The sequence below is a fragment of the Hemicordylus capensis genome, chromosome 9 (genome assembly GCF_027244095.1).
Source record: "Hemicordylus capensis ecotype Gifberg chromosome 9, rHemCap1.1.pri, whole genome shotgun sequence".
Classification (NCBI taxonomy): domain Eukaryota; kingdom Metazoa; phylum Chordata; class Lepidosauria; order Squamata; family Cordylidae; genus Hemicordylus; species Hemicordylus capensis.
Genome location: NC_069665.1, coordinates 18,793,036 through 18,807,826, shown reverse-complemented (window position 1 = coordinate 18,807,826; position 14,791 = coordinate 18,793,036). Strand labels below are relative to the sequence as shown.

General features: G+C 44.1%; 1 long non-coding RNA gene across 3 annotated transcripts in view; it reads right to left on the bottom strand.

Moving 5' to 3' along the window:
* LOC128334506 (uncharacterized) overlaps positions 1-14,791 on the bottom strand; it is a 317,003-nt gene that overhangs the window by 43,790 nt on the left and 258,422 nt on the right. The window lies entirely within an intron of this gene.

Sequence of the window (14,791 nt, the reverse complement as noted above, 5' to 3'; positions counted from 1 at the left end):
CTTTCTGTCATTCACTTCACAATACCGAAACATAGAGGGCTGGGGTTTTCTTAATACTATCCACTTCAAAGCCCTATAATATCTCCAATATATGGTTGATCAAGAGATGACTCTTTTTTTCCAGATTGCTCTCACATCAAAGCAGCTATCCAATTAGCAGAATACAACGTCGCTTAGACAATTGGAAAAGATAGAAGAGGTGTGTGTGTGTGTACACAGACAGACAACATACACTTACCCAAATAAGTACAAGCCCATCTGATTTGAGAAGCTACTGTATGTGGGTCCAGGCAGTACCTGAGCAATATATATGTAATCTGAAGTCAAGCAAAAATATTCACATTGTTAATGTAATTCTATATATGCCAGCTATTTCCATTAAGTATCACGATGTTTGCTGGCTGCATTTCCTTTCAAAGACATAGCTGCAGACATAGCTATAGTGAATGTCATCCCCTGTAAGATTTCTGTGAGCCGGATTGGATGATATCTCTCCCCATGGCACCATGGTGGGGTGCCTGCCTGCTTAACCTCTGATGTCCCAGTTAAGCTGCTGCCATCAGCCAGAGTAGGTAATACTGAACTACAAGAGTCGATGAGTTGACTCAGTATAAAGTAGGAGCAGTCAACTGGAGGATCTCCAGTTATTGTTGGACTGCAAATCTGATCATCGCCAGCCACAGTGGCCATAAAGCAACTCTATGAGTTTGCATATGCCTCCCCTTAGTTCACAGAAACATAGGAAGCTGCCATATACTCTAGCTCAGTATTATCTGCACAGACTGGCAGTGGCTTCTCCCAGGTTATAGGCAGGTGTCTCTCCCAGTCCTATCTGGAGATGACAGGGAAGGAACTTGGAACCTTCTGCATGCAAGCAGGCAGGTGCTCTTCTCAGAGCAGCCCCATCCCCTAAAGGGAATATCTTACAGTGCTCACATGTAGTCTCCCATTCAAATGTAAACCAAGGCAGACCCTGCTTAGCAAAGTGATCATGCTTTCTACCACAAGACCAGCTCTCCTCTCCTGGAGGAGAAATCAGCTGCTAAGGAGCAGAAGAAAAGACAAGGTGGGCTACAGATTGGGGAAAAGTTCATGCCACCACAAGACCAGCTCTCCTCCCATAATTCAGAGTGGCACTTGGAACCACACAGAGCTAGAATGCTTCTGGTTCCCATGCATAAACATGTTCTGTTCTGCCCCGTGATCTACTATGTCCCCACTGCAGCGCTGGTTAAACTTGTTGGACATTTCACCCGTAATATAATAAAAAGGATTAAAACAAAAAGTGAAATATTACAGATTAATTTCTGCCCAACATAAACAGGGATAAGATTAATTTCCTTCCATGGGGTGTAAGTCAGGGTGCAAAATGGCCCTTCAATAGTCAGGTTTATGCAAGCTTTTCCACCAGCTTGCTGAGCATAATTTGGATATGGTTATTTAGAACCAACCGGAATAATACAGTATGAAGGCTGGTGTGAACAATAACTCTTATACAATTTATCACATGGAGAGGACCCACTAATCTTTTTTAGGGAACAAGGTACCAAAAATTATTTAATGCTGATATTTATGCAGCAGAATGCGATCTAGTATGACGCCAGACACTCCTACTCTGCATCCTCTCTATGCACACACTTTATTTTTGCAACGTTTTGCCTTTATGGAATGCTGCCCTTAATTCCGGGTCTATAGTACAGATAGGTTATGTTTACAAATCTGAACCACACAGTATTTTTTTGGTCCTGTGTTGTCCACCAGCAGCAATCCATGAGGCACAACTGGGTGTCTGGAAAGCCGCAAGATTTTCAGCACCTTGGATAGCTCCAGCTGGTTGAAGGACCATGGATAGCTCCAACATGATCTTCAAGGTCTTAAAGCCACTTAGACCAGGACTGCAAAACCTCAGCCCTTCTGCATATGTTGGATTACAACTCCCATCATCTCTGGTTATTGGCCACTGAGAATGATGAGAGTTGTAGTCCAAAAACAGCTGGAGGACCAAAGTTGTGCAGCCCTGCCCTAGACTTACACTTCCCAGGTTTCACCTCTCTGCTTGATGAGTGGAGAGTCTTAAAGGGACAGCCTCCCACTCTGGAATCTCTCACTCCTACTCCTCCTCTCCTGCTGTTGTTTCACAGAAAGACTACTTCCAGTCCACTTCATGATTTAAGCTCATCTGTTGATGCTCATCTGGTGTCATCCCCCCACCCCATTTCCACTTCAGGAATGAGACCAGATAATTCAGAACTTTAAAAATAAGTTAAGATTGGGGAAAATCAGAGGCATCCCAAGAGGCCAGCTCACTAACCCCTGGCCTACATTGGCTCTCTACTTCAATATTATGCCTAATAAGCTATATATAAACATCTTGTAGCCTTAGCCAAGTGTGTGTGTGTGGGGGGGGGGTAGATTCTTGATTTCTTCCTAACAGACAAGAATTCAGTCGTGCCATATGTCAAAAACACCCACCTATTCCAGTCATGTCCTCTCGCTGTCCAGCTGTCACAGCTATAATTACTGAAGCCAAAGCTCAGAGAAGTCCGCAGTTTTGGAAATGCTCTGGTCTCCTTAGATCTTTACTACTGACGTTATAGCTGATTAGGACCCTGCTTGCCTTCTGTTGGTCTCTTGAAAACTGCCGCAATTCTCATTCATCATGGAAGGTAACCAGCTGCTCCAAAGTCATCCCCTCATAACGGGATGTTTGATGTTTTACTTGCCCATTTGTCCTGACCTTCGTGCTTTCGACATTGAAAAGACACCTACTGTATAGGCATCTCTTGCTCACTGAGATCTTGCCTCACAATTTCCACATCCCCAAATTAACCACATCATTTATATATTCAACATCCCTCTAGAGCCTCCAGTTACAACTCTGAAACTTTTGCCTTTTAAGACACAATGAAACTGAACTCTTGGAGTGCTTTCCTATCATTCCGTCTGTGAGCCTTGGCAGGGTAGATTGTTTGTATCCTTGTTGTGAATGGTTCTCCTGTGGTCCATGTAATCTTGAGATTTCCCAGTTACTGCTCAGCTTATAACCACTATTATTTTCCCTGGTTCTTAGTAAGACTTGGGCCTCAGGAAGATGAGAGTTCACATCTCTCTATTTGTCCATGAAAAGTACATAAACTAACATTTGCAAACTCAAATGTGATATACATATATCATTTTGTCTGAAAGAGGTGGCAGTACACATAAAAATGATGCATGTGGCAGGAAGTGAGATACAACGGAGGAAGAATGATAATCAAGCAGTGTTCTCGGAAACAGAGATTCCCAGATGTTGACTACAACTCCCATCACCCGCTGATGCAGTGACCTTTGGCTGAGGATTATGGGAGATGTTGTCATCAACATTCGGGAATCTCTGTTACACGGAACACTACTGTCAAGTATTCTTCATTGTGGTGGTGATCTTACTTTAGGAAGTTTCCTTTTGAATGTGCATGGGGCTAACTTACCACCACGTGCCTCAATCTCCACATGGTTGTTGCTAAAGATAGGCCTTCCCTTCTCTCTTCTTGCTTTGATTGCCCCATAGCAGCAGTGAGGGATTCCTGCCAGATAATTAGATCCTGCTTGACCAATCACCACCCATCCTGTGTTTTTTTAAATGGAAATCTAATTATCCTTCATCTGAATGTCTGAACCGACACTATTCAACACATCATGGTTTAGTTTGATCATTCAAATCACAATCTGAACCCAAGTTGTTTGGTTTGTCCTAACCATGAATTCGAGTGAAATCTGAACCTGCAATGGTGGCCTAATTTTGGTTTGCTCCATATCTCCATCCTCTCTCTCAGGGCTCTTGCATAAAGAGAAGCAAGATCATGGCAGGGAAGGAGAAGGGGTGGGACCCAAACAAACCACAATACAGCAAAACAAACCAAGATTTGGCTGTGGCACCAATCCAGGTTTCTTACATAAGCCTTCGTTAAAATAAACCATGAGGCTATTCACACACACGGAGGAAACCAGGCTAAGGGAGCACAGCTTGGTATCCCCCATGAGTATGAACTGCCAGGAGCCATGCAGCTCCCTGCGGTTAGCCCGCTTAATTGCTCCCCCATTAAATGAGGTTAGCGAAGTGAGCACTCCGATAACCCTGTTTAGCTGATCGTGAGTCACCACAGCACAGCTCCACGGCATGGCAACTTGTGAGTAGACCTCAAACCAGGAAGCAACAGCAAGCCTCCCGGCCTCAGGGGTCTCCCCAGAATGCCTCGTGCACTTGCGCAGGTGGGACATCCCAGAACTGGCCATTCCAGAACAGAATCAACTCAGCCACAATGAATCATCACAGTCTATTTTCGGACTACAGCTCCCAGAACCTCCAGCCACATGGCCAATGGTCAGCTATGTTGGGAGTTGTAGGCCCACATCTGCAAGAGGGCTAAAGTTGAGTAGCCCTGGTCTAAAGGCTTCAGTGCTGGGTAGGGTGTCTCTCAGTCAGATTGTGTATGTAGTCTAGGTTGATCCAACCTTGGCTGCTGCTGTGGATACAAAATCCTCCGCCAAGTTTTAGATCCTGTTCAAAAGATACCACGTGGGGAGACTTAATGACTTTGATTGAAAACATGTTAATCTTGAGCTCTCGTCTTGCCTACCATAAAAGCATCTCTAACAGAAGGCAAGCCTTATTATTTATATGAGCTGAGATCATCCCCACTTCCTGATTCATTCAGATGGATGCCAACCGCCTCAGAAAAACAAGCATCTCTTCATAAAGAAAAGATGAAAATTACTGGAGACTTTGATCTGCCACCACCCAATGCTTCCACTACAAAAGCGTACAGCAGAAACATTAGTCACTGAAAGAGGCGAGCGGAGAGACAAAGAGGAGGAGGCAGAGAAGAGAGAAAACGTCTGTGTGGCCCAAGTATTTGAAATTAATACTGAAAGCCACATTGGATAAAAATAAATACCATTTGTGCCGGGCTGAGCAACATGCAATGCATAAAGCATTTCAGTCTGCTCTACTGGCTGCTCTTAGAAATCTGAAAATCAAAGGTTTTTCATTTGCATTTTTGATGCAAATCAAAATCTAAGTGTCCTCTCGGAGTGGTGGAAGGTAAAATTTAAAATGTGATGCTTATGGCTGAAATCAAAGATCTGAATACAGCCCTCTGCTTATTTTTCTTTCGATGCATACCACCACCCCCACCCGGCAGCACATGCACAATTTGTCTTCAGGGCACCTCTGAAGTTCTCTCCCTTATTGGTTTTGAAAGTGGACAAGCAATACCTGGTGTAGTCTCAGTATCAGTGCAGACATTCACTGGGCACCAGTGCTGCTGACTTCAGACTACACCAGGTACTGCTTATCCATTCAGGAGGATAAAGGAGGGAGGAGCATAGGGAGCTGCCTTATTTTGAGATCTAGCTCAGTATTGTCTAGGTCTAGCTCGATATTGTCTAGGTCCAGCTCGATATTGTCTAGGTCCAGCTCGATATTGTCTAGGTTCATCTAGCTCAGTATTGCCTACAGCTGGCTGATAGCAGTTCTCCAAGGTCTCAGGCAGGAGTCTCTTCCAGCCCCACTTGCTGGCCCCACTTAGGAGCCAGCATGGTGTAGTGGCTAGAGTGCTGGACTAGGACTCCATTCAGCCATGATACTAGCTGGGTGACTCTGGGCCAGTCACTTTTCTTTCAGCCTAACCTGCTTCACATGGTTGTTGTGAGGAGAAACCTAAGTATGTAGTACACCACTCTGGGCTCCTTGGAGAAAGAGCAGGATATAAAATGTTTTTTAAAAAACCAAAACCCAACCTTGGAGATGCCAGGGAGCAAACCTGGGACCTTCTGCATGCAAGCAGATGCTCTACCATGGAGCTAGAGCCCCATTCCTGAAGGGGAATATCTTACAGCAGGCAGCTGTGAACCCATCCAAGCAAACCAGGGCAGACCCTGTTTAGACAAGGGAACAATTCATGCTCACTTCAATCACCCTGAATTGGAGCAGGGGTCTCCACCTGTGTGCCCACCCATGGAAGCCCCATTAACATGATTTCTTTCCCCACCTCCTTTTTCAGATGGATAAATTATGTGAATAAGACATTCCCACTGAGATCCAGAGTCACACAGGTGGTCATCTGTATGATGGAGGAACAGGATTCATTTTTCTCCAATGATGTTATTTCAGCACTGGCTCCAACTAACGTAAGAACTTCAGAAGCCAGAGGGAGGACTGATTAGTTCTTGTTATATCCAGGGGGCATGGATACTTACTTTACTTTAAAAATTTATATCAACTGTCCACTTAAAACATTTCAAGGCAGTTTTCAAGATATACAACACTATATACAGCAAACATACATCATAAACAGCCATCCCCCAACTAAACATGACAGGGAATGGCTCACTAGAACAGGTGGGCTTTTAGAGGCACCAGAAAATCAGGAGGGAGGAAGCTACCTGGGTCTCCTAGGGCATTCCACAGTAAAGGAGTCACTACAGAGAAGGCCCTCCCTCATGGAGTTGCCACGTCAATAGTTTATTTCATCCCAGAACTAGCAAAAACACACACATCAAAAAACCTACATTGAGTTGAAATCAAGCACATAATTAAGTTACAACACAAACAAGTTATTCACTTGTAGCACTTATGCTACAGTTATATATGCTGTGCGCACGCACACACACACACACACAATATTTCCTCTGACACCACTTATATTTTTCTTAATGCATGGATTATGCAGCTCTGTCTCTATGCAAATACATTCCTTCCCATACGTAAGAACCTAGGAAGCTGTCTTCTACAGAGTCAGACCATTGGTCCATCTAGTTCAGTATTGTCTACACAGACTGGCAGTGTTTTCTCCAAGGTTACAGGCAGCAATCTCCCTCATCCCTATCTTTGAGATGCTGCCAGGGTGGGAACGTGGAAACTCAAATGCTCTTCCCAGAGCAGCCCCATCTCCTAAGGAGAATATCTTACAGTGCTCACATGTAGTCTCCCATTCAAATGCAACCAGGGTGGACCCTGCATAGCAAAGGGGACAATCAATGCTTGTTACCACAAGACCAGCTCTCCTCCATATGCTCCAACCATTCCTATTTACCAGGGACAACCTCGGTCGCTTTCCCTAGTAAATGACCAAATTGTTTGTTAATTTTGTAGGGGCAGGGAGGAGACCTTGTTCAAACGTTACTAGAGTAGTCATTTTGAGAGTTTAGCAGCCTAGGTCTCTGAATAGTCTCTATCATCTGTAAAGAGTGTGTGTATATACAATGAATGCGCATGAACACTAAAGCATTGTGCAATGCGCAGTCTAGAGTTTCACACATACTGCAGCATGCTGAGGCAAGTTTTGAACTGTTGATATATGGATGGAAAAATACATTGTTCTAGTATGTTTTCATTCAACTAGCATTTGTTTGTTTGTTTGTTTGTTTGTTTGTTTGTTTGTTTAAACCCAGCTTCTCCACTTAAGCCCACTCGAAGAAGCTTTCAGCATCGAAAAGATCAAGAAGATTACACAGGGACTATAAAACAGATAGATAGATAGATAGATAGATAGATAGATAGATAGATAGATAGATAGAAAGATAGATAGATAGAATAGCAATACAATGACCAAAAAAGTTTAAATAAATAGCAGCACAGACTTTTAAGAACTCATACATAAGAAGCCTGCTACATATTTTTAAAAGGCCTTAATGCAGAGGTCTTGAAGTTTGGGTCACCAGATGTTCTTGGACTACAACTCCCATCATCCCCACCTACAATGGCCTTTGTGGTTGTAGTCCAACAACATCTGGTGGTCCCACATTTGAGAGCCCTTGTCTTAATGAATGCCTGGAAGCAGCAAAAGAAGGGGTCAGGTAGGTCTCCATAGCAAGGACAATTGCCTCCTTGGATTTTAAATCAATGCAGTCCAGGCCATAGAAGAGGAAATGAATATACAGCATATAGCCAGTAGAGCAATGAATACTGCAGAGGAGCATGTAGAGAGGAGCGTGTAGTTCACATGAAGCAGTCCCTGGTATGTTCCCCATCTTTATAGTGCCCCATCTTTATAGGGGATTGACTGTAGCTTAATGGAAGGGTGCTGCTTTGCCGGCAGAAAGTACCAGGTTCGATCCCTGGCAGCATAGCTTAGTGGTTAGAGTGTTTTACTAGAACCAGGAAGACCTGAATTCAAATCCCTATTTAACCATGAAACTCACTGGATAACTCTGGGCCAGTCATGTGTCTCTTAACCTAACCTACCTCACAGGGTTATTGTGAGGATAAAAATAACCATGTACACCACTCTGAGCTGCTCGGAGGAAGAGCAGGATATAAATATTAAAAAAAAAAAAAAATCTCTAGGAAGCCTAGGAAATACCAATCTAAAACCATGAAGGCCCACTTCCAGCCAATGTAGATGATACCAAGGTAGATGAACTAATGGTCTGACTCAGTGAAAAGAAGCATCCTATGTAATCATCTAAAACAGGGGTTCCAAACCTGTGGTACTCGATGTTGTTCAACTACAACTCCCATCATCCCCAGCCACAATAACGTGTAGCTGGGCATCCATGGGAGTTGTATTTCAGCAACATCTGAAGTACCACAGGTTTGGAACCCCTGATCAAGAACATGTTGGAAGGCATATATATCCCCTTGCATAATCACAGGGCAATCCTGTGCATTTATTTCAGTGCAGATCTACTGGATGACACCCTGACTTCCTCACTAGAGGAAGTCCTACGGAAATGTAGTCATCACTTAGAGTAGCTCCTGAGTAGTACTATTGAGTAATTCAGTCTGGCGGGTAAACAGCCACTGTGTTCATTAAGGCTTACTCCCAGGTAAGTAGAGAGTGCAGATTCAGGCAACTTGCAAAGAGTAAAGCGAAGCACATTATTTTAAAATATGATCACAAAGTCTAGAGAACTACAGTCACGCCATGTTACAATTAAAAATAAAATAGAAAAGCAAATCTAAAAACAATCGTCCGGCTACCTCCTCGGCTGCATAAACAAAACAGAGATTAAACAAGGTAATCATGGCCATCCCGTTCCCTGGCTGTGCTTATCAAACTGGGATTAAAAAGAGCCCTGGCTGTAATTTGTTATTAGGAGGCAAGCTTAAGTCACCAAGAAAACACCGGAGCTTATAATAATAGCCAAGACACAACAAACCAGATTCTCGGAGGGCAGCTGTCTTTAAGATACAGTATGTACAATATAATGTGATAAAGAAATGTGAAATATAAAGTGTCAAACGGAGGAAAATGCAATCAGTTCCCAGACTTTAAACTGAGGAATTAAACAAGGCAATAGCCTTGAGGAGAGCAAGACCCTCTGATCTCTCGCACAGCAGGGTCTGCCTACACTCCCCTTGTAAAACTGTAAATAATCAAAATCAATGGGCGTCTTATGAAGGCTCAAGAACTCGAACAAATGGTGAAAACAACAGCCAGGTATATACAGCAACAAAAGAGCCGTCCCTAGGCTGGAGAATTATTATTTTGTTAAGCCCTGCGAAATGAAAAACGAACAGATGTTCCGGCACATTCTCAGGCCCTCCTCGACGAGACCAGAGATTGCTGGTTGTTGTGTTCTATCCAGTATCTTTTATGTTCGGTTGTTTAGACGTTTGCCCCAGTGGGGATCCCATAGGGAGTAGAGGGTAGAGTCAGAAAGGGAAAAGCAGGTGAACGAGAAGGAAAAAAATGGAGTTGTTTCTGAATAAACTCTTCGTTAAATCTATATAAGGTTACTTTGTGTTTGTGAGAGAAGCAGTTATAAAGCACTGGTGGCATTTTATTTTCCTGCATCAGTCATGCATAGGCCTCTCTCGCAGTGGAGTAAAGTTGTGTTAGGTCCTTGGACTAAAAATACTACTACTACTACTTATAGCATCCCATTTATTTTGAAGATCAGTTTTGTACTTACAACACACACAGTAACCGAGGAACACTCGTTCAACACTTCTGCAAATGCTTCATATGCACATTTAGCATTCTGGCCATCAGGGTTCATGGATCTAATCTATGGAATTTAATCTATGGAATTTTCTGCCATGGTGCTGATGGCCACCAGCTTGGCCACTAGCACATCAGCTTGGCCACCAGATGCCGGTCCAAGATGGCAACTTCATGGAGGACAGGTCTGTCATCGGCTGCTAGTCAGAGGGCTGTGGGTCACCTCCAGCCTCAAAGGCAGGATGCCTCTGAGTACCAGTTGCAGGGGAGTAACAGCAGGAGAGAGGGCATGCCCTCAACTCCTGCCTGTGGCTTCCAGCGGCATCTGGTGGGCCACTGTGCAAAACAGGATGCTGGACTAGATGGGCCTTGGGCCTGATCCAGCAAGTCTCTTATGTTCTTATGAATTTTTTTTTGCACTCAATCTCATTTATTTCTCTCCCGTAGCTATTTTGAATTCCATGTATATAAAAATGTTTTATATTCCACTTCCCCTCTCCAAACAGGAAGTGCTATAAGTGGCTAACAATCCTTCAAAAAACCATACAATGTACACAATGTGCACAGTGATGGACAGTCTGTGCTGGCATTCTACTGAGTATGCATAAGTCAGGGTTAGACCTGCAGGGACAATCCTGCTCTCAAACCTACATGTGTTCAGTCTACACATACTGATTATCTGAAAAGGCTAATAGAGGGATGAGCTAAAAATTTCTTGCCTTACAGAAACGAGTTTAGCTTTCTGGGAACATTCTCAGATATTTCTCTCTGAGAGGAACCCTAAAATTCACTTCACACTTCACTGTGTGAAATTTCAGTGCAAATCCTTACAGTTGGCCTGGTCTCTCTGCCTCTGTACCATCCAAACTCCACACAGTTGCCTTTGAGTTCCATCCCAGCCTCCTCTGCTAAAAATCCCTGGGTGTGTGTTTGTTTTTCTCACCGCTAAGAACAATACATAGATAATTTAAATATGCATTTCCCCAGTATTTCCTATCAAAACAGCTGGTGGGATTATATGTTGCAAAGTTATATGTATGTATGTATATGTATATGTATATATATCCTGCTCTCCCCACAAGGAGCCCAGAGCGGTGTCCTACATACTTAAATTTCTTCTTACAACAGCCCTGTGAAGTAGGTTAGGCTGAGAGAGATGTGACTGGCCCAGAGTCACCCAGCAAGTCTCATGGCTGAATGGGGATTTGAAGTCGGGTCTCTCCGGTCCTAGTCCAGCACTCTAACCACTACACCACGCTGCTTTTATGCTAACTAACTATTCCCACGAACACTAGAAAGGGGTCTAAGGGAGCCTAGCCCACTTTCTAGTGAACGCCAGAGCCACCGGGCACATGGGCAAGCCCAGTGGTTCCAAGGCGGCTAGCCCACCTAATTCCCCCTCTCCTTAAACAATGTTAATGGAGCAAGCACTGCATCAACCCTGTTTCTTTTATTATGTGCCGCTGCGGCCCGTGGCGACACACGAGTAGACCCCCGACTGAGGGGCTACAAGCAGCCTGGATCGTGTGAAGTGTCTCACAGAATGGATAGAATCCGTAAATATCTCCTTATCTTACCAAGTCTGACTCACTGGAGAGTGGGAGGGGTCCACAACCTGCTGTGTTTGTGTTAAATCTCAGATCTGGCAAAAGTGAAATTGAGCAACATCCCTCTTTCTCTTTGTCATTAACTTTATACTGTTTTCTTGATCTATCTGTTCTGTTCTTTTGCTGGTGTTGTAAGCTGCCCCCAGCAGTATTGCATTGTAAGGTGGGATATACATATTTTAAATAAATAAAACAAAATCCACGCCATTCCTCATGAGATACATTTGGGGCGTGGCGCATCCATATCTCCAGAGAAAAGAGAGGTCTCTACTTTCTGATCAGGTGCTGGCAACTTAGCTAGGTTTGCTACAGGAGATGGGAACAGGTCTTGTGGTAGCAAGCATGAATTGCGCTCTTTGCTAAGCTGGGTCTGCTCTGGTTTGCATTTGAATGGGAGACTACATGCATGAGCACTGTAAGATATTCCTCTCAGGGGATGGGGCCACTCCAGGAAGAGAACTTGCATGATTGCATGCTTGCATGCAGAAGATTCCAAGTTCCCTCCCTGGCAGCATCTCCAAGAAAGGGCTGAGAGAGACTCCTGCCTGCAACCTTGGAAAAGCTGCTACTAGTCTATGTAGACGGGGGCTGCTCAACTTCGGCCCTCCTGCAGATGTTGTTCTACAGCTCCCATAATCTCTGTCTATTGGCCACTGTGGCTGGGGATTATGGAAGCTGCTGTCCAAAAACAGCAGGTGTGGGGGGGGAGTTGAGCAGTCCTGGTGTAGACAATACTGAGCGAGGTGGGCCAATTTATTTATTTATTTGTTCGATTTGGTCTTGACTTGGTATAAGGCAGCTCCCTATGCTTTCCCGCTCTTTAAGGATCAGTAAACCCTTCCCCCACATTTCTGGATCATATCACTGTTTCTTGAGGAGAAATCCTCCTAATCCTTTCCTGTGCAAAGAACATTATGGGAGGAAATGCACAAAACAGACACCAAGCTCCACTGTGAAGCACTCATTACAAGTTTGGTTTGTTGTTGTTGTTTAAATGAATTTTAAAACTAGTATATACCTCTTTTGGCAATTGTGTTAAGGAATGATCTCTGACAGATTTGGCAACCCGATTCCCAACTCAGTGACATTAATGCAGGGCTTTTTTGGTAGCAACTTGTCAGGAAATACTTGACAAAAAAGCAAAAGGTTGCTAGTTCAAATCCCCACTGGTAATATATTGGGCAACAGTGATATAGGAAGATACTGAAAGGCATCATCTCATATTGCACAGGAGGAGGCAATGGTCAACCCCTCCTGTATTCTACCAAAGAAAACCACAGGGCTCTGTGGGCGTCAAGAGTCAAAATCGAGTTGATGACACACTTTACTTTTACTCTCAGTTGTAACATGCTGTTCCTGTGGAGATCTGGCAGGATTCCCCATTCCCCAATATATTTTTATTTCAGCAGGCATTTGGAGTCTGATTATTCTACATTACTTTTGGATACTCCCTGTAAAAATGTGGTCTACAAGCCATATACAATAAGCATTTTAAAAAAAATTACCAGGGACAGGCATTAGAAAATCCTTCGTAAAGATGGACCCATTGGAGTTTAGGGGAGTTCTTTCCTAGATTTGGGACATCACAATCTGCATATTAAAATGACTGATGATTATATGCATATTGGACTTAGAGGGTTTAATTTGCAAACTGATCGAATATGCTGCACTGCCTGGAATTGCTTACACATTGTTGTTGCTTTCAGGCATCCCTCTGGGAATCCTGTTCCCTAATTCAGCAGAAGCTTATAGAGTATCACAGAGATTATATGACTGCCAGTCTCTTGGAGAGAAAGCTGTGATCATCATGCTGCACTTGAAGTGAGTGACAGAGCAGGGTTTTAGACATCCTCGCTGACAAAGGGAGACCATTGCTCATACAGATGAGGGTTAAAACTGCATCAGGTAGATGCTATACTCAGGAAAACGGGGAGACGATTGTTACCCCTGCTAACGGAGCAAAAATACACCTTTTAATGTGGTGATTCACTTATATTTAGCAGGGGGAGAGCAACTGGCCCTATCCAGCCCCAGCACAGCTTCCCTCCTGTGGCTGTTGCTAGGGTTGTGCATTTTTTTTTTCTGTTTTGTTTTTGGCCTGAATCTGAAACACCCCAATTTTGTTCTTTGTTCAAAATTGCAAAATCTGAATCCAAAATGTTTTGGATTTTAAAAAATGGCCCTGGGGCAAAACTAGTGGGTGGAGATGGTAGTGCCCAATGGGTGGAAGCTACAACCCAAATTTCAGAGGAAATGGGCAAAGGGCTGGTTTTTGGTGAATTTTTGAAGTTTAAGGTTTTTCCCATAGGGAATAATGGAGATTTCAGCAGCCCCATAACTACACTTGGGGGGCACCAGGGTGGCCCAGAGCGAGTGGTGGTGTAGAGCACATAGAGTACCAACCACCTCCATGGGTTGCTAACCCATGGGGTACTGGTTTCTGAGATGTTTTGAATGTAGATTCTCTGATAGCATATGAGAGTGGATTCATTGTTTGTTGTAGAAAATCTCATATGCTACCAGAGAATCTACACTCAGAACACGTCAGAAACAACAGAACCCAGCACCCCATGGGTTAGCAACCCATGTGGATGGTTGACACCCTATATGCATTACACCACCACTCGCTCCCGGCCACCCCAGTGCCCCCCAGGTGGAGTTATGGGTCTGCAGAAACCTCCATTATTCCCTATGGGGGGAAACCTTAAAAACGTGTAAACTTCAACAATTCCTAAGAAATCAGCCCTTTGCCCTATTCCTTTGGAATCTGGGTTGTGGCAGGCACCCCTTGGGGCACTGCCACCCAACCCATTGTTTTGCCCCTCAGGCCCCCTTTCTGCCCTGAATCTGCCCCAAAGACATGTCAACTTCATAAATTCTTTAACAATCAGTCCTTTTCCAAATTCCTTTGGAATCTGGGTGGCAGCAGGCACCCATTGGGGCACTATCACCTGACCCACTCTTCTTCCCCCAAAGCCCCCTTTCTGCCCCAAATCCACCCCAAATAACATCAACATCACACATCAACAACAGCAGAGCTTTGCAAAGAACCAGGCAGATTTCCAAAGGTCATGCATATCCACATCCCCCCCGCCTCAAAATGCAATTTATCTACACACAACAGTGTGAAACAACAACAATGAAATGCACACTGCCCCAAAGGCCAATGAGGGTAAATTTTACCCCAAAATTTCCTTAAAAGGAATAAGGGGGCAATTGCCAGCAGATCAGCCCATGCTTTCGCTGGCCAATCTGCAG